Source organism: Halichoerus grypus, chromosome 7 (assembly GCF_964656455.1).
Source record: "Halichoerus grypus chromosome 7, mHalGry1.hap1.1, whole genome shotgun sequence".
NCBI lineage: Eukaryota > Metazoa > Chordata > Mammalia > Carnivora > Phocidae > Halichoerus > Halichoerus grypus.
The window spans coordinates 10,962,207-10,982,914 of NC_135718.1; the positions used below are offsets into that span (position 1 = coordinate 10,962,207).

The following is a 20,708-nucleotide window of genomic DNA, read 5'->3' on the forward strand; positions in this document are numbered from 1 at the left end:
GCTATTATATAGAAATAAAGTTGAGTTTTATATTGGTCTTGTACCTATGATCTTTCAAAATTGCTTATTAACTGTTTTATAGATTTCCTAAGATTTTCTAAATAAATAATCATGTCATCTGCAAATAAAAATAACTACTTCTTCCTTTGCTTTTTATTTTTTTTCTTGTTTAAATGCACTGATTAGAACTCCCACCCAACTTTAACAGATACAGTGATAATGGACAATTTTTTATGATATTCACAATCCGAAGGGGAAAGTATTCAGTCTTTTCACCGTTAGGTATAAAGTTAACAGTAGGTTTTCATAGATGTCTTTTATGAAACTAAAGAAGTTCCATTTTCTTCCTAGTTCCTAGTTCAATGAGAGCTTTTTACCATGAAAGTGTTTTTTCTACATCTATTGACATGATCATATGGTTTTCTCCAATATTTTGTTAATTTGGTGAATTGTAACAATTGATTTTTAATTTTTAAATCAACTTTACATTCCTAGGATAAACTCCAATTCTTTTGTATGTATTTCTGGACTTAATTTGCTAATTTATTAAAGGCTGTGTGTCTATATTCATGAGAGATATTGGCCTATAATTTTTCTTCTCTGTAATATCTCTGTCAAATGTTGTTATCAGGATTATTCTATAACCTTATTTGTATAGTCTCACAGAACTAGTTGGGAAGTGTTCTATCTTTTTGAAAGTTTTGCGTAAGATTGATATTACTTTTAAATGTTTGACTGCAGAAACCAGTGAAACCACCCGAGCCTAGAGATTTCTTTGTACAAAGATTTTTAATTACAAATTGTATTTCTATTTCATCTCTATCAGTTCTGCTGGGCTGTGGTTTGCAAGGAATTTGACCATTCCACATGCATTGTTGAATTGCTGGCATGAAACTGTTTACAAATGCCCTTATTGTCTTTTTAATGTACTCAGGTTATTTAAGAGGAGCTCTGTTTTCTTTCCTGATATTGGTCATTTGTGTGTTCTGTTATCCCTTGATCAGTCTTGCTAGGAGTTTATCAATTCTATAAATCTTAAGAAATAACAAGAAGGGCAAGTCTGGTGGAATTGAAAGTCCTTTACCTTGAAGTTTTGGTATTCCAAACAATTGTTGCCATGAAAATCAATCCCCAAAATCTAACACTAATCATCTTGGTCCGCAGGCAGTTATTATCCCTAAGAAATTCAACAGCATGTGACTAAACCACATGAAAAAATTAGCACATTTTGAAAGTTCAATGATCTAATAATCCTCACAATAATATGAAATATTATATCTATTTCAAAGATGAGAAAACCAAAGCTTAGAGAATTTAGCAATTGCCTAAGTCACATAAGTTATTTTGGATTCACACTCACGTCCTTCTGATTCCAACACCTGTGAACTTCCCACTTCAACCGTGAAGTTGCCATGAGTGAATGATTCAGGATCATATTACCAGTACTTGAGCAGCCTGCCTTTGGAAAGGTATTGTCCCCATGGAACTGGGATAAATGCGATGGAAAAAAGAACATAAGAAGAAAAGGTGTCCCTCATTTTTTTCACATGGCCAAGAAGGGTCACATCATACTGAACAAAATGCTATTATTGGTGGAAATTACAGAAGCAACACTTTGGCCAAGTCTAAATGACTGTAGTCTAAATGATTTTTTTAAAATATAATTTTCAACTTTCACTTCAAAAGTTATGATTGATGAAGAAGGGAAATGTCACTTGCAAGCTTGTGACATGCTATGTTTGATCAAAATAGTGCCATTTCTGTTGTTTTAATAATAGGTCCTCATAGAGTTATGCTTTGCCTTCTCATTTCTAGACATTTCTTTGAAAGGCATTTATTGTCTCTTAGTTAAAAAAGACTAGGGATTAACTAAACACTAATTTCAGTACTTGTTCTTATTGAGTGCCTTGTTTTAGAAAAAAGAGAAAAATAATTTTCTTTTCCATTATCTTTGCTCATCACTCCTAAAGATTGTTTTTAAAAAAGGCAATTATTTCAGGAACATCCATTTTAGGAAAAAACATACTGTCTAGCATCCCTGAACTCTAGTAGGAAACTGGATATACAATGTTAGACCTATTCCTTGTAAACTTCTGCTATTCATTTCATCTGTTATTCAATGCACAGAATAAATTATTCCATGCTAAAAACAATCATAGAATGGTGCTTCTGTATTCTTCTTTACATCTGAATTTACAATGGGCAATGGTTTTCTAGTGAACTCTCTAGCATTATCCATACAACCACTCTGCAAGAGAAACAAGGTAGATGATAAGGAGAAGTGAATGAGGGACTTCATCATCACAGGTGGCTTGCAGGAAGAGTTGGGAAAATGAGTCCAGCCTTGAAAGATGGGTAGATAGGGTGAACATTCACTTTCTCAACACTACTCTGTGCCAAGAAGGGGGGACTCTGGGGAAGAGCTAGGAGGGCATTTCCTGGAGGGGAAGACAGTGAGCCACAGGCTAGGGCAGTGACTGTGGGGCCTTGAGGCTGCTTGGTTGGACGGGTATGTGCTGGAGAGGAGAGGAACGTGCTCTCCCTAAAGTGGGTAGGAGAGCATGGCAGTTAATTTTGTGTGTCAACTTGACTGAATCACAGGGTACCTAGATATTTGGCTAAACATTATTTGTGAGTAGGTCCGTGAGGGCGCTTCTGAACTAGCCCTCCCCAGTGTGGGTGGGCATCACCCAATCTGAGGGCCAGAACAAAACAGAACAAAATAGAACAAATAGGTAGAAGAAAAGAACAATAGGTGGAGGAAGAGGGGATTCACCTTCTCTCTGACAGCTTGAGCAAGGACGTCCGTTTTCTCCTTCCCTGGGACTAGGCTGCCCATCATCAGTACTCCTGGTTCGCAGGCCTTCCAACTCAGACTAGCTTGTACATGGCCAGCTTTCCTGCGTCTGCAGCGTGTAGACGGCAGATCATGGGACTCCTCAGACCCCATAATCATGTAAGCCAGTTCTCATTATATAGACACACTCTTGGTTCTGTTTCTCTGGAGAACCCTGACTAATACAGAGAGGAAACTCAAATTGGTTCAAGCATGGTTTGGGAAAACCCCAGATGAGAATTCCCCAAGGGATTCTTACAGAAACTGGTGAGTGACTGTGGGTGACACAGGTCCCCAAGTTCTCGAGGCGTTGCTACGAGGAGCATTTAGGGCTTCTGGTGCCAGCATGGGGGAGGGGAACAGAAGAGGAAGGAAGGCCGGGCTGTGCATTCAGGGGCTGGGAGAGGGGCAGCATCCGGGCTGGTATTTCGTTCTTGGGCAGGAGTCAGAAATGAAACACTGGAGGACAGCCACGACTTACCCAGCCGCCTTTATGCCACACCCAGTTCCAGGGCAGAGGGAGGGGAAGAGACAACATCCGGGGACCCACTTCTGGGTCTCATGGGCCTCGCAGGCTCTGGCCCTTCCCACCGCGGGAACTGCTAGGGACCCCAGGCCGACTGCACAGGCAGGGTACCCTGTGGCCGACAGCTGTGAGGGTCCCAGGGTCACCTGAGCTCCGCCTCACCATCTACACGCAGAGACTGTGCTGCTTGAACAGGAAGGATCTGAAAGCTGATGGTGCTCCAGACATGGACTCCAGTCTGCTGGGTGTCCCTGGGGCCTCCGGGCTTCTGCGACTCTGTGGCATTACTCACTCCGCTTGTGGCAGGCATCCTTGGGGCTAGTGGGTCCCACTGGCTCCTCCTCACAACTGTCCCCAGCAAGGAGGCCCAGCCCTGCCGCTCACACCCACACTTGTCCAGTGTCCCAGAGATGCTGGAAGCTGTGGAGAGGCACACGATCCTCATCACCTCCTTCTTCCGTTCATACAATCCCTGTGACAGAATTCCTATAGCAGCCTCGCTTAAGATAAAGCATGCAGACTGCCTCTAGGAGAAGAAAAACTCCATCCAAGTGAGCACTGCACACGTGTGGGAGAATTTTTGATGACTTTGGAAAATGAGGTCATCATATACCAACAAGCAGGTGTCTGATTGTTCCAAATGACCTCCAGAGGAGGAAGAGGCATCAGAGGTCACGCGACAGTGGGTTTTGTGGTGGTTGTCACCACATGGAAAGCTTTTACAGGTCAACTTCTCAGCAGCAGCTGAGGAATGCATGCGCGTGCTGGATGCATGAAAGGAACTGAGCATACTGTCACAAAATCACTTTTTGCTAAGGTTCACACAGGTCCCCATGTTGGCCAAAGTCCTTCAGTGGCACCTTCTTTTCTGGGGCAGGCAGCCAGCTCCTTTGCCATGAACTCATGCCACCATGCCCATGCTGCTCCGAAGCCTGCCCCCCCCAAACAGACTGAGGGAGGCTCAGTAAACAGTGCTTCTCACGTGGCCTTTCAGTTCTGAGGACAACCAGCCTAGCTGTACCCAGAGGCTCCCTTTGCATCTCTAGCAACTACCTCGATAAATTATGTTATTCACTTAGCGAATGGACTGTTAATTCTATTAATGGGCTTTCGCCACATCTAGTGAGCAACACGATGGAGGAAACAGTGGGTAATGACTTTCAACTCCACTGTCTGAGGTCCGGCTGTGACTCGGGCAGTTTGGGTCTGGGCCCATGCCGGCAGACGCACAGACAGACTCACTCTGGGTATCCCCACCTCTGTGACCTTTCTAGGTGTGGGTACAACTGTTCACGGATGTTCTTGGAAATGAACCTCCAGCAGGCCTCCCCAGCTGTAAGCCTGGCAGACAAGGGCGACACGCTGTGCCATGTCCAAAAGCCCAGCTCTAGAGAGGCTCTCTGAAGCACACACTGGTTTTCGAGGATAATCCAAAAATGGTACGCCGCAATTCTTTTTTTTTTTTTTTTAAGATTTTATTTATTTATTTTTTGTCAGAGAGAGAGAGAGCACAAGCAGGGGTAGCGGCAGGCAGAGCAGGGAGAGGGAGAAGCAGGCTCTCTGCCAAGCAAGGAGCCCAATGCGGGACTCGATCCCAGGACCCTGGGATCATGACCTGAGCCGAAGGCAGATGCTTAACCGACTAAGCCACCCAGGCGTCCCGGCACGCCGTAATTCTTAAATTGCAGACCATAATCAGGGAATAATTTTTTTTTTGATGTTCTACTTTTCCTTTCAAAAATTGTAAGACGCTGAGTTTTTGAAGCATTTAGATCTATACTTAGGATCAAATTAAAACTGTAGGTGTAAACTAAGAACCAACACAAAAGGAATTATGTTGACTGAATTTATCACACAGCTCTCACAGCAAAAACACACGCCATGAAAGAAATCACTCCTGACGTAATAATCAAACAAGTACCTTTTGATAGGGAAATAAACTTGGGGGATGCATTCGCAACCTGCTGTCATGCTGTCTTAGAAACAAACACATTCAAATGGACACCTGGTGTAGGGACAGGAGATTCTGTTTCTCTCTTGTTCTCCCATCTGCCAAAGGGGACAGAGACCAGACTTCTCCGATCTTCCCCAGAATCAGAACTCAAGGGGGAATAGCAATAAATGATTTCATTTCATTTCCCACACACACACCTGGAAAGGTAGGAATTGGGACTCTGCTTACAGATAAGCCAACTGAGACGCACAGTCATAAGTGATCTGTGCAAGACTCCATCATTGTGGTGATGGGAGCCAGGCCAAACTCAGGTCTGTCGGAGTCTGAAAACAATTCTTCTCTCTCTACTATAGTCAATATAGAAATGCTAGACCAAAAAGTATTTATTTATGTGGAGCAATCCAATGATTACAAAAACAAATATACCAGGCTAGGTCTTAAAATGGCATTCTTTTGACATCCAACAATATGTAGCTATGAACATATGGTGAAAGAAGAAATAAACGAATGCTCATGGTATTTAGAGCGGAAATCCAAAAGTCATAAAATGATCCACACGCCCTGGACCTCTCCTCCACACACACCATGACAAGGGATGGGGAGGTTCAGGGTCTTTCTGGTAAGAAATGTTCTCACCCTCTCTTCTCTGATCTTGCCCCACCCCTCCCTTAGAATTAACTGTCCCAGATGCCTCTGATTATGTAAGAGACACCACTTTAATTACCAGGCATTTTATATTTTTCCTACTAGCATATATCAGGAGTGTAATTAAATGGCTATTTGTTTAATGTCCAATGCTGTCCATCAGGGCTACCAAGAATGGCTGTTCGGGATACTCACGGCCCCGGAGTGTCCTGCCGACAAGGGCGGGCTGCTCTCTGCTCTCTATGCCCCGTACCTGGTGTTGCATCTGCTGAAGAGACACCTTCTCCGAACTGGCACAAATACTCTGTGGGCTCACAGAGGCCCTGCCCTGTGAACTCTGCCACAACTGGGACCAGGTCTGTCTAACCCACCACCATCTCTTCCCACACCCCGCACAGTAGGTGTCCCATCAGAGCTGTGGACTAAATGACTGATTCACTAAAGAAATGAGTGAATACTTTTTAAAGCATTTAGAGAGTATTGGAAGTTTTACCTGAGACGTGGTGATGAAGTCCCAGTTGTGAGTTACATGGCAGCATCTCACTTGTTAGAGCAGCAATGATAGCAGGGTCAACAGCAGGAGGAGACAGCCCCTGGGGGCATGGCACCAAGCCACGGGAAGAGACGGGGAGAAACGGGCGGCTGCTTGTGAGGCTTCCCTGCTCTAGCCAGAGTCAGCAAATGCCCGTCACTTGTCTTTTCCAGAAGGAAAGAAATGGAAGCTTGTTTGATTTGTAAGGTGTGGTAAATAATACCCAGGCAAAATATTCTACCATTTGACCAAAAGGCCATATTAGTAAAGGACAAAAATTTGATCCATATTTTTTTACAAGGTTACTAATCACCAGGGGATGTGGAGAGGCTCAGGTGGAGGCTCTCAAGAATATTCCCTTTTGGGGCACTTGGGGGGCTCAGTTGGTTAAGCATCTGCCTTTGGCTCAGATCCACGATCTCAGGATCCTGGGCTCCCTGCTCAGCAGGGGGTCTGCTTCTCCCTCTCCCTCTACCTGCAGCTCCCCCTACTTGTGCGTGCTATTAAATAAATAAATGAAATCTTAAAAAAAAAAGAATATTCCCTCTTTCTTTCCTTCCTTCCTTCTCTTCTTCTTTTCTTCTTGATGAAATACTGCAAAGCTCCTCATAACTCAAAAAACTAAGGGAAATAGTCCTAAGGAAAAGAACAAGCTGTAGCCCGAAACCGAGTCCATTTACTGGTAGAAATAAGCACAAAGGGGCTCCCAAAAACTTTTAACCTCTGAATATCTGCTCATAAAAAAAAAAAGAAAAAAAAGACTCATGAGTGTCAAAGCTCTGGACTAAAGAAGCTAGCTTATCTCCCCCCTCAACACACACACAAGTCCCCAGGTCCTGCTCAGGCTTCCAGACACAAGGGACCCTAACTCACAGTGTCACTGTGGTCTTTCCAGTCATTAGCAAGATTCCCAGCTCTGCTGGAGGAGGCGGGAAGGGGCCCAGCATTCACAAAGCACCGACTATGAGCCTGGCACCATGCAAGGTGCTTCCCCACCTTTAACCCTTTCAATTCTCATAAGAATTTCTCTGGCAGGGATCTTAAACCCTCTTATAAAGCTGATGACACCGAGGCAGAACCACAGAGCTTTATAAGTTAAAGTAAGCTATGCCACCCTATCCCACCCATATCCCTTCATTGTTCTAAGAGTAAAGGGAAAAACTGAGCAGTAAAGGGTTTGCTGCTAGGGAGCAGGACAGCTGAACATATTACCCTAACAGCTCAGGTCTCTCTTACTCTAAACAAAGAAAGTGTGGGGTATTCTGGGAACTCAGCACTGATGGTGAATTTGGGGTCCGCTCACACACTGATAGCATATATGTAGCTTCAGTTAAAGCTTTATTCAGTTAAGACAACAAATTAATTAGCTCAATAAATATTTGGGGCACCTATACTGAGCCATTCACTGTGCTGGGCCCTGGGAACACATCAGTGCTGGAGATGATCAAGATCCCTGCCCTCATGGAGCAGAAGCAGAGAAAAACAAGCAAACCACCAGGATGATTACAGATACAACTAAGTGCTACAACAAAAATCAATGGCGGGAGCATCTGGGCTGTTCAGGATGGCCGCTTTCCTAAGGCCACACAGAGGCTGAAACTCAAGGAAATCGTAGGAGTTAGCCAAGGTATTAGTTTGGGTTCCCTCAGGATGAGACCCTGAGATAGATTCAAGTGCAAACAGTCTATTAGGAAGATGATTCGAGACAACACCAGTGGGGAAACAAGACACAGATGGGAAGGAAGCCAGTGAGACATGATATCAAACACGTTACCCCTCTGGGAGGCAAGAGCTCAACACCACTAGGGCTCTAGGAAACAGGGTAAAATACACCCTTCAGACCTGGTCTACCTACAGGGCAAGGGAGCCGGGATGTTTATACACCAGCCCGTGAGTCAGTGGCTGAGGGCTGCTCGAGGGGATGGGCACATGTTCCTTCCCTGCACGTCCAGTCTGCTATAGGCACAGAGAAGCGGGGGCTGGTAGCTGGAAACTGGTGAGTGCTGGAGGAATGTGGGCAGGCTTCTGACAGCATTTGAGAAGTGAGAGCAGGGCAAGTGCAAATGCCAAGAATGGAAAGAATGTCTCATGTGGAGGGAGCTGTCAAAAGTTGGGCTCTGGGGGTGCCTGGGGGGCTCAGTTGGTTGAGTGTTTGACTCTTGATTTGGCTCGGGTCATAATCTCAGGGTCATGAGATCAAGCCCGGTGTCGGGCTCTGTGCTCAGTGGAGAGTCTGCTTGAGATGCTCTCTCTCCCTCTGCCCCTCCCCTCATTCAAGTGTGCGCGCTCTCTCTCAAATAAATAAATAAATAAATATATATTTTTTAAAAGTTAGGCTCCAAAGTCAGACACTCTGGGTATAAATGCCAGCTCTGTGATTTGCTGGCTGTGTGCTGTGGAGGCCAATCATTATCCCCCTCAGCCTCAGTTTCCTCATCTGGACAAGAGGACTAATAAGAGTGCTGACCTCACAGGTATGTTGTGGGGATTCAATGGGATAAGTCCTTTAAAAAAGCTGTTAACGTAGACACTGACACATTTTCCATGTTCAATAAATGATAGCTGTCTTCAGGGCCATCAAAAGGACAGAGTGGCTGGAACGCAGGAAGCAAGGTTGGGTGGGGGCGTAGGACATGAGATTGAAGAGGCAACCAGAGGGGCCGGAGCATCATCTGGGACTGGATGATCCTTTCGGTGCACAGGAAGCCACTGAAGAGTTTTAAGCTCTGGAGTGTCCTGACATCATCATTCTAGAATGTCATACTCTTCAAAGGCTTGAAATGCTTTTTCTGCTTCCAGATCCCCAGAGCTGAATTTACTCCTGGCATAGAAGGAAGGTGCTATTTAGCACTAATTAGCAGACTACAGAGACTGATGGGAGCAAAGAAGCGCTGGTTTGAATCCTCTGAAGACTGCACAGACTTGGCTGTAGAATGATCTGTTTCATTTTCCTTCAGCAGACTTAACTTCCTAATTAAGCTGGCTCCAGCTAACATTCAAATGACTTTGCATTTCCCAGGAAGATGCCAACAGAGGTAGGAGAGGCAGCCCCCAGACCCACCAGGAGACATAGGAAGCAAGTCTGGAATGAAAAGTTTGTTGTGGAGACCCCCATGGGAATAACTTATGTACTTTTATGAGTTCTACCCAAAAGGGAAAAGGAAACACACTGGTGGTAAGAATATGCATGCTAGATGCGAATCTGAGAGGACACAAAGAAAAAGGCTGGTGGTTCTGAGCCCAAAAGGTAATGTTTCTACAGCAGAGCCCCATCTGAGGAAGGGTATCCACTCAGAAATGGGACAATTTCCAGAGAAGGGGATTGTGGAACAGTGTTGGTTCATGATCAATTGGTTGATTAATTTCTTTCCTTTTCTCTTTCTTTCCCTTTTTCTTTGTCTCTTTCCATCCATACATACATATCCCAAAAGATGTCCATTACAGGGGACATGTGATAATTTGAATTTCTATTTTTGGAACACAGCTACCATCTTGAATGATCTCTGGACCCATATTTAGAAGACTGTGTTAAGGGTCAATGGTTTGATATAAAGATAAAAGGAGCCCACACAAAATAGGTGTCTATTGAACAATTCCTTTTTAATTCAAGTCTATTCCATCACCAAGGGCTAAGAACAAGATATTATAAAATTCTTTTCACAATTGATGGACCCAAGAGCTTTGTGCCCATAAGAAGTCATTACATAATATGGGAAGAGGTAGGGTGAGGAACAGAGGACATTTCCTAATGATAAAAGAGTCAAAATACCAAGAATACACAATCATAAATGTGTATGTGCCTATAAACAGATCTCTAAAATATATGAAGCAAAACCCAGTAAAACTAAAAGGAGAAACAGATGAATCTACAGTCCTAGTTGAAGACCATCATACCCTACTCTTAGTAATTGACAGAACACTGAGACAAAGAGAATAAAAGCAAGGATCAAAAATTTTTGAATGACACCATGGTAACTTAATGGACAATATAGAATGACACAACCAACAAGTGCATAAATACATTTTCAGGTGTGCATGGCAAGTCCATTGAGATAAAATATTCAGTAGGGAATAAAACAAATCCCAATAAATTTCAAAATACTCAACATACTTGTTTTCTGTTCACAATAAAATGAAGTTAAAGATTCAAAACATTAAGATAGCTAGAAAAGCCATTTGGAAAGTGAAAAGCTCACTTCTAAATAAGAAGGTCTAAGACAGAGTCCAAGATCAAAGAAGAAATAACAAGGTAGTTAGAAAATATTTTGAATAGGAATAAAAAATACAATACACCAAATTTTGTGGGGTACTGCTAACACAGGGCTTAAGGGAAATCTATAGCTGTAAATGCTTAAGTTAGAAAGGAAAAGTCTTAAACAACTGTGATTTAAATTTCCAACCTTGGAAACTAGAAAATTATGAGCAAATTAAACAAAAATTAAAAATAAGGAAATAATACAAATAAGAGCCAAAAACCAATGAGGTAAAAAAGAGACAAAAATAGAGAAAATAAACACAAAAGTTGGGTTTTTTGGAAGGATTAGTAAAATTGATAAACTCCAAGTACAATTAATCAAGAAAAAAGTAGAGAAAATACAAATTACTAGAACAGAAATGGAAGAGCATTGTCAGCACTGCTCTTACAGACATCAAAAAAGTCAAGAGCAGAATATTATAAACAACTTTATCCTAATACATCCAACAACCTAGATGAAAGGTACAAATTCCTTAAAAATATGATCAAAACTGACATAAGGTAATTCCACTTCTAGGATGGCAATGTGAGGAGCTATGTGGACCCACTCCTAAGCAAAACGGGAAAATTATTTAAAAAAATTATTTTCTAAGTCTCTGGATGGTCCCAAGAACATACAAAAAATAAACATTTATTCAAGAAAATGCACTAAAACTCCGTAAGAATGATGAGAATCTGTGGCATTTGAACCTGACCCGTTCCCTCCTTCCTCACTCGAACCCTAGTATGATGGAAAACTCCACTCCAGGAGGAAACAGCCCAGAACACAGGGCCCCCTCCTCCTCTTCCCTCAGCAATAAAAAGAAATTACTGATACTCATGACAACATGAAGAACTCCAAGACATTATATTGAGCAAAAGCTGCCAGACACGAAAAGGACATACTGTATGATTCCAATTATATGAAGTTCATTTTTTTTTTAAAGATTTTATTTATTTGTCAGAGAAAAAGAGACAGAGAGACAGAGCACAAGCAGGGGGAGCGGCAGGCAAAGGGAGAAGCAGGCTCAGGACCCTGGGATCGTGACCTGAGCCGAAGGCAGATGCTTAACTGACTGAGCCACCCAGGCACTCCTGAAATTTAAAAACTAAAACAAAAACACAAAACCTGAACCATGGCTATCCTGAGGGAATGAAGATTGACTGAAAAGGGACAAAAACAAACCTTCTGGGTTTATGGAAATATTCTATCCTGAGATAGGAATAGGGGTTATGAGTCGAGTTTTTGAGGGAGAGTATTTTGAATTAATTGAACGGTGCCCATTTCTCAACATACCCTATTTAGTCAGACCGGGAACTTGGAGAGTGGACGAATTTAACATGTGACTGATCGACTTCTGCCACGTATTTACCTAACTCCCCAAGACAAGGGTTTCTCAGTCTGGACACCACTGACATTTGGGGCAAGCTAAGTCTGTGTTGTGGGGTCGTCCTATGTGCACAGGATGCTTAGCAGCACTGGTGGCCTCTGTGTACTTGATGCTCTTGGTCCACCCCCTGACTTGTGACAAACCCGACTTTCCTGACATCGCTAAATGTCCCCCAGCGGGCAGAACTGTCCAGCTGAGAACTACCACCCCAAACCATGCATCCTCAACCAGGACAGCACTGCCCCCCACCAAGGGGATGAAAACTGGCTCTTGGGAAGATGAAAAAGTCTTAGGGATTATCACTGCTGGTGGCCCTCAGAAAAGCGCCACGGTACATACACAGATGGACAGTATATTGGTGGCATTAAACTTTCACAGTAGAATGGAGCAATTAGGGGAGGAAATGTCTAAAACAAGGAGGAGGAGTGATAACGGAAGAGAGATTAAGAAACGCCCTCCGACGAAGAGGTCTAGGATTCTACTGACAGCAATCATTCCCTCCCTGCATTTGGCATCCCCAGAGAAAGGCTTTTCACTGTGCCAGGGAGTCTTCCTTTGCCTGATAAAGATGTGGCAAACAAGCACAGTTGCTTCCCAGAACCTTCGAAATTGCCTTCGAAGCCTGAGATGTAGGAGGGTACAAATGTAGGGGAAAAGCCATGAGGGGCTCTTGCTGGATCTGACGCTGTCCCCCGACATGCTGGTGAGACTGGAAACTTTCCTTTAAGTTCTAACAGAAACCACACAAGTTGAGCTGAGCTCCGACAAATGACCACTGGTTGGTCCTGGCCAGACCAGTGACCTCAGCAGCCATGCCATTTGATAGCATTTTTAAAAGAAGGTGGCATTTTTCAAGTTTCTCATCTACCAAAACCCACCCAGCAAAACCCCTGGATAGCAATTTCAATTAACTCAATGATGTAAAAGAAATAAATCTTACAATTTCCTGTTTTCCTTTTCCTGTTTCTTTATGCAAAAGCTTGCCTAATACTCGAAGACCCAGCTGGTTTATAATACTGAATATTCATGCTGCATGGAGTCACACCTGGCCGTTAGCATACATGGTATCCTGTGATCATTTCTCAATCCGTACATAAAATGCATTCAGATTTGTTCAGTAAAAGCAAACTCCCAGGCGTTCAGCCTACAAACACGCTTTAGTGGGCACACTCCACTCTCAAGGACTCTGTCATCAGAGTAACGCTGAGGCTGATCGAGAACCTTCTGATGTGCGGTATCTCTGCAACTAAGGTATTAGAGCATTTCGGTGGTGTTTCTAATTTTAAAATGACAGAAGGAGGAAAGAACAGTGTGACAGCTAATTTTACGTGTCATCATGGATAGGCCCTGGTGCCCAGTTGTTCTGTCAACATCAGTCTAGATATTGCTGGGAAGGTATTTTGCGAGGTGATGAACGTTTCCAATCAGTTGACTTTAAGGAGCTCACTCACCCTCCCCAGTGAGGCTGGGCCTTGCCCAATAAGTTGAAGGCTTTAAGAGCAAAGACTGAGGTTTCCCAAATAAAATTCTACCTCAAGACTGCAACATGGAAATCCTGCCTGACTTTCCAGCCTGCTGGCTGGCTCTGCCCATTTCAAATTCAAGACTACAACCCTGCCTGTTACCTGAGCTTCCAGCCTGTGGGCTGACCCTACACATTTCCAACTTGCCAGCCCCACAACCATGCAAACCAATTCCTTAAAATAACTGCTCCCTCTTCCTTCCTCCCCTCTGCCCCCCTACACTCTCTCTCTCTCTGCTGGTTCTGATTCTCTGGAGAACCATGACTGATGCAAACAGGAACGTACATTCTATCTTAAATGGAGCTAGAAGCACCTCAAGTCCACACCACAACGTATGCCAATGAAGGCAGGTTGTAGAGAGGAAACCTCCCAGAGCCAGGAAAGGCGAGCCTACAGCCTGCAGATGGTGGTGCTGATGAGAAGTCCCTTATTCACCACCAGGGGCCTGCAAAGCTCTGAACTGGAGGCTCCGGGTACCGCAGGAGGCAAGAGGAAGATGGGGGATGGAAACGAGGAACAGGTGGGGAGTCCTTATTATGAGCAGTTAAACTCTCCACCCCATCCTACAAACCAGGAAAGAAACTGCCATCTCCCTGACTCCTGAAGAAGATAGAAGATTTAACAATTTGAGGCTCTGCACTTAGGAAAAGCAGGCAAGTAGGGAACAGGGCTGAGCAACCAGACTGAGAACTGAGGGTGAAGGGTCAGTCTGCAAGGTGACCTGTAAGAACCCCAGCCCCTCAGCCTGGCTCCCGGAATGCCAGGCTCAGGTACACCTCACAAGAGCCTGGGGAGTCTCCTCTGGGGAAAGGAAGAGCCTCAAAGTAAAGGCCAGATGCTAACACTCGGAGTCAACCAGTGAAAACCCAGCTCGCTCCCCATTCATCCTTCAGTGAAGCTTAATTAATGAGCTCTGCTCAATTACCTTCAGTGCTTCCAGCTTAAATAAGAATCCCAGGAAGGCACATAACCGTGAAACTTCAGATGGCCAGAGATGGAGAGAAGATTCTAAGAGGTTCCAGAGAGAGAAAGAAAAATAAAACCAAAGAAAGGAATGCTACAAGGCTTCTCTCAAACACACTATAAACGAGAATCCTGCACCAAAATGATTTTTCTACCGAGAATTCTGCACCCGGCTAAAGAATCGAAAGCAGACACTTCAAACATTAAGTATCTCAAAACATTGTAGCTCATACACCCTCCCTCTCCTCAGAAATGATAGGAGAAAGTGCTTTTCCTCCCAAAGCTTTTCCTGTCCCCTGCTTGGAATTCCTAGTCCCCATGTTCCAGACCACCGTGGTAAATGCACCTGGTATTCATCCTTGCCCTAAAGAGGACTTGGCCCTGTCTGACCATCCTGTACCCTCCCAGAGTACCAACCCCGTACCTACAAAACAGTAAGGGCTCAAGAAGAATCTGTTAAATCATCATCAGCCAGATACACCTTTTAAATCTTGTCTGCCACTTAAAGAGTGTATCCCACAAGTATTGATTATCCTATAAATGCCCCCTTTAAAAAATATAATGGAGTTGTTTAAAAATGAAACATCTGTGTGTACAATTAAAGTGCACTGGTCTTGCTTTAGTAATGCTTTTTTTCAGACTTAAATGTTTCAGAGCAGTTTGGTTCACAGCAAAAATTTTTTTTGAAAGATTTTTTATTTATTTATTTGACAAAAAGAGACACAGCAAAAGGGAACACAAGCAGGGGGAGTGGGAGAGGGAGAAGCAGGCTTCCCGCCAAGCAGGGAGCCCGATGCGGGGCTCGATCCCAGCTGGGATCATGACCTGAGCCGAAGGCAGACGCTTAACGACTGAGCCACCCAGGCCCCCCTGGTTCACGGCAAAATTAAGAAGGTACAAATATTGCTAAAATGTCTATGCTACCCAAAGCAATCTACACGTTCAATGCAATCCCTATCAAGATACCATCAGTATTTTTCACAGGGCAGGAACAAACAATCCTAAAATTTGTATGGAACCAGAAAAGACCCTGAATAGCTAAAGGAATATTGAAAAAGGAAACCAAAGCTGGAGGCATCACAATTCTGGACTTCAAGCTCTATTACCATACTGTCTATCATCAAGACTGTCTTGATGATAGACAGTATGGTAATGGCACAAAAACAGGCACATAGATCAGTGGAACAGAATAGAGAACCCAGAAATGGACCCTCAACTCTATGGTCAACTGATCTTCGACAAATCAGGAAAGAATATCCAATGGAAAAAAGATAGTCTCTTCAACAAATGGTGTTGGGAAAATTGGACAGCCACATGCAGAAGAATGAAACTGGACCATTCCTTTACACCATACACAAAAATAAACTCAAAATGGATGAAAGACCTAAATGTGAGACAGGAATCCATCAAAATTCTAGAGGAGAACACAGGCAGCAACCTCTGTGACCTCAGCCACAGCAACTTCTTGCTAGACACGTCTCCAAAGGCAAAGAAAACAAAAGCAAAAATGAACTATTGGGACTTCATCAGGATAAAAGCTTTTGCACAGCAGATGAAACAGTCAACAAAACTAAAAGGCAGCCTATGGAATGGGAGAAGATATTTGCAAATGTCTTACCAGATAAAGGGCTAGTATCCAAAATCTATAAAGAACTCATCAAACTCAACACCCAAAAAATAAAAAATCCAGTCAAGAAATGGGCAGCCGACATGAACAAACATTTCTCCAAAGAAGACACACAAATGGCCAACAGACACATGAAAAGATGCTCAACATCACTCGGCATCAGGGAAATACAAATCAAAACCACAATGAGATACCACCTCACACCAGCCAGAATGGCTAAAATGAACAACTCAGGAAACAACAGATGTTGGTGAGGATGTGGAGAAAGGGGAACCCTCTTACACTGTTGGTGGGAATGCAAGCTGGTGCAGCCACTCTGGAAAACGGTATGGAGGTTCCTCAAAAAGTTAAAAATAGAGCTACCCTACAATCCAGCAATTGCACTACTAGGTATTTATCCAAAGGATACAAAAATAGTGATTCGAAGGGGCACCTGCACCCCAATGTTTATAGCAGCAATGTCCACAATAGCCAAACTGTGGAAAGAGCCCAAATGTCCATCGACAGATGAATGGATAAAGATGTGGTATATATACACAATGGAATATTATTCAGCCACCTGGAAGAATGATACCTTGCCATTTGCAAGGATGTGGATGGAACTAGAGGGTATTAAGCTAAGTGAAATAAGTCAGTCAGAGAAAGACAAATACCATACGATTTCACTCATATGTGGAATTTAAGAAACAAAACAGATAAACATAGTGGAAGGGAAGGAAAAATAAAATAAGATAAAAATCAGAGAGGGAAGCAAACCATAAGAGACTCTTAACTATAGGAAACAAACTGAGGGTTGCTGGAGAGGCGGTGGGTGGGGGGGATGGGGTAATTGGGTGATGGGCATTAGGAGGGCACTTAATATAATGAGTACTGGGTGTTATATGCAACTGATGAACCCCTACATTCTACCCCTGAAACTAATAATATACTGTATGTTGACTAAATTGAATTTAAATAAAAATTTTTTAAATAAAAAATAATAAAAAAAGAAAGGTAGAGACTTCTCATATGCCCCCACACATGTGCACAGCCTCCCTCATTATCAACATCCCCCATCATCTGTTGCAACTGATGAACCTACACTGACACATCATCATCTCCCAAAGCCCGTAGTTTACATACTCTTACTGCTGTGCATTCTATGGCTTTCGACAAATATATAATGACATGTATCCACCATTCTGGTATCATACAGAGTAGTTTCACTGCCCTAAAAATCTTCTGTGCTCTGCCTATTTATCCCGCCCCCAGCCCCAACCACCATGGTAATGCTTTTCAATACTATTTGTTTGGAGCATAAGCAACACGTTTTCAGTTTTGTGGACCATGTCTCCCTTGGCACTACACAGTTCTGCCATTAGAATGTGAAAGCCTCCACAGACAATACATAAACAAATGGGCATCTCACTGTTCCAATGAAACTTTATTTACAAAAACAAGCAGGCACCAGATTTGGCCCATGGGTTGTTGTTTGCTGATCCATGAACAACAATATCACTTTATGCATTCTCGCCATTTTCACAAGAAAGAAGTTTCTTAATAGCTTGACTTGGCATTAATAATTTGGTTTTTTCTGTTTTTCTCTCTGAAAGCTATCCTCTTTCTGGAATGTGAAACAATATCCAATCAAAAGCCAAGACTGCAATGAAAGACAATTCCCTTTTCAGAATATCCCTGCCTTAAAGCTATATTGCCTTTCTCTACTTTAAATCCCAAGTTTCCGGGGGCACCAGGGTGGCTCAGTGGGTTGGGCAGCCGACTCTTGGTTTCGGCTCAGATCATGATCTCAGGGTCATGGGATTGAGCCCAGCGTTGTGCTCCATACTCAGCAGGGAGTCTGCTTGTGGATTCTCTCTCTCCCTTTCCACCTGCACTTCTCCCCACTAGCACACATGCATGTGCCCTCTCTCTCTCTCTCTTAAAATAAATGGATAAATAAATATTTAAAATTAAAAAAAATAAATAAATCCCAAGTTCCCAAGAGGAAACCACTTGCTCTTTGAAAGTGTGACTCTGTTTTTTCCCACAAGGGAGGCTTGGGCTGCCTTATGGAGCAAGTCCCACAAGATGGCTGCTGTGGGACACGCCATCTGAGGGCTGGATGCCACGTGAGCACTTTAGCAGAGTGCTGTTTGACTGCTTATGGTCAACTAAGCACAAGACCTTTTGTCTCCAAAAGAAACCAGTGTTTGTTCTTAGGTTCAAAGAAAATCAACTGTTCTGCAGGATGGTATGTGGACATCGACTACCTTCCAGTCACCGATCATCTATAAACAGAGCGGAAGCAAAGCTGTGATTATCTAGCATGAGGAATTCGTCTTAGGAGATCCCGTGGCCCAGAACACCTGTGTGCACTCACTCCCGTGCAACCTAGAAAGGGAGAAGGAGTGTGTGTATCACACTGGGGGTCCACTAAGCTCATCCCTCTGAGGTCCAGCACCTCCTCCAAGAGCCAAGAGTCATGCTAACCACCTCCTATTAGCCACAATAAGGAATCCAAAGAATAGCACTGATGGTTTTTCTAAGTGGCTGTGGCAGCTCCTTGTAAGGCAGTCACTGACCTGTCACAACAAAGAAAGAGAACAGATAAAAATACTGTCATCAAAGCCTAGAGGCTGGGTAGGATCCCGTGTCTGCCAAGTAGTAAAAATCCGTAACATTTTAAGCAGTGTCTGAAGCAAAAGATAGTCATAACCTCTGTCAAAAAGCTGGTCTGGCACAGATGGGACGTCAGCCACGCACCTGACAGGGCAGCTGGTGGGCAGCCCTGTCAGAAAATGCATCTGACAGGGAAGGTGTGCTTCTCAAAGAAACACTTCTGTGGGGCTTGGCCTCTACTCTCTAGGACCGGCAGTCTTCTGGGCTGAGTTATTCACACGACAGCTATTTCCTGCCCAATGTCAAATGCAACACTGGATACGAAATTGTGCTGGCAGGCCTCAGTCAACCACCTGAAAGCCAGGGGGCAGGGTTTCACTTCTTTCTGCTTTGAGCTTTGGAAGCCCCTTCAAGCTCGGCACTGAGTCTTTGGGAGGACAGAACATGCCCTAAACAACAGAGAACTTGAGGGACCCTACAAGGACAGAGCTGGAGAGCAGATGGGAGCCAACCCCCGGTACATGCTATTCCCGGGACCTCTCAACAGTGCCAGCACAGGAATGCCAGACCATGAAACGGAGCTCAGGGGAGCAGGCATTCCTCCAGCTGGCACCTGCGACTCCTCCTTAAAATGACACTTCAGAGAACACAAACACACCCAGAGGGGACGTGATTCCAAATGGACGTCCTACCTCGAGTGGCCTCGGAGAACCCTGGGGCCTCCACCTTCCTGAGGTGGCTGGCCCCTTGCCACGTGAACCTCAGTGGGCATTCTGACGAAGCACACTCAAGTAAGCATTTTCTCTCAACTCCCCCAAGCCTCTAAAGCCAAAGGCTTTCCGCTAGCTGGTAAGTGTTCGGTCTAAGCCTCTATATCCTTTTCCCAGGGCGGCTGTAACAAATGACCACCAGCCTGGTGAGAACAACGGCAATGTAGTCTGTCGCATTCAGGAGCCCAGAATTCTGAAATCAACGTGTGGGCAGGGTCATGCTCCCTTTGAAGGCTCCAGGAGAGGATCCTTCCTTGCCCCTTCCAGCATCTGGTGGCCCCAGGTTCCTTGGCTTGTGGCTGCACCACTCCAATCTCCACCCCTGTCTTCACGTGGCTTTCTCACCTGTGTCTCTGCATCTCAAATATTCCTATGTCTTTCTCTAACGGGGACATCTGTAAATCCGGGATAATCTCATCTCGAGATCCTTAATTCAATTACATCTGCAAAGACGATTCTCCAAATAAGGTCACGTTCACAGGTTCCGTGGGCTAGGACTCGGACATACCTTTTGAGGGAACATTATTCAACCCCTTATAGTCTCCAACAAACCAGACAAGAATATGAGTTATTTACTTAAATGAACCTGGGCTACTTCATCGTGTTTCATCATGGTAAGCCCTCAGACACTATCGAGTTAGAGGCTGGTATGAAGGTTGACTAAGTGTCCTTGAACAAGTTACGGAGTCTGTCTGAGCTTCACTGTCCTTACGTGTAAAATGGGGACCACCTGACCTGGCGAGGCCATCGTACAGGTTAACGGTAATTCACATAGAGCGCCTGGCACCCCAATATCTTGTTGTGAGGGCTCCAGTCTCTAAGAGCTCTGAGCAAAATACTCAACAAACACTGCAGGAAAAGGCATCCAGAGACTTTGATCCAGCTGCTATCAGGGAATGTCTTACATACTTAGAAAAAACAGAAAAGATCAAGGTAACAGGCCTGCCAACGGCTGATAACGTCACACCTGTGAGAAATCAAGGACTTCGGGTCACAAGAACGGCCTCTCCCAAGTGGCCGCCTGTGGCTATGGTTTTCCAATGATCCCAGTGTCACCAACCTAAATATACAGTGTCCCACTGCCCCGAGAGTCCCCAGGACATGAGCTG

The 20,708-nt window shown here is 44.1% G+C and overlaps 1 protein-coding gene across 2 annotated transcripts in view; it reads right to left on the reverse strand.

Moving 5' to 3' along the window:
* Nucleotides 1-20,708, reverse strand: part of PLPP4 (phospholipid phosphatase 4) — a 117,869-nt gene that overhangs the window by 36,729 nt on the left and 60,432 nt on the right. The window lies entirely within an intron of this gene.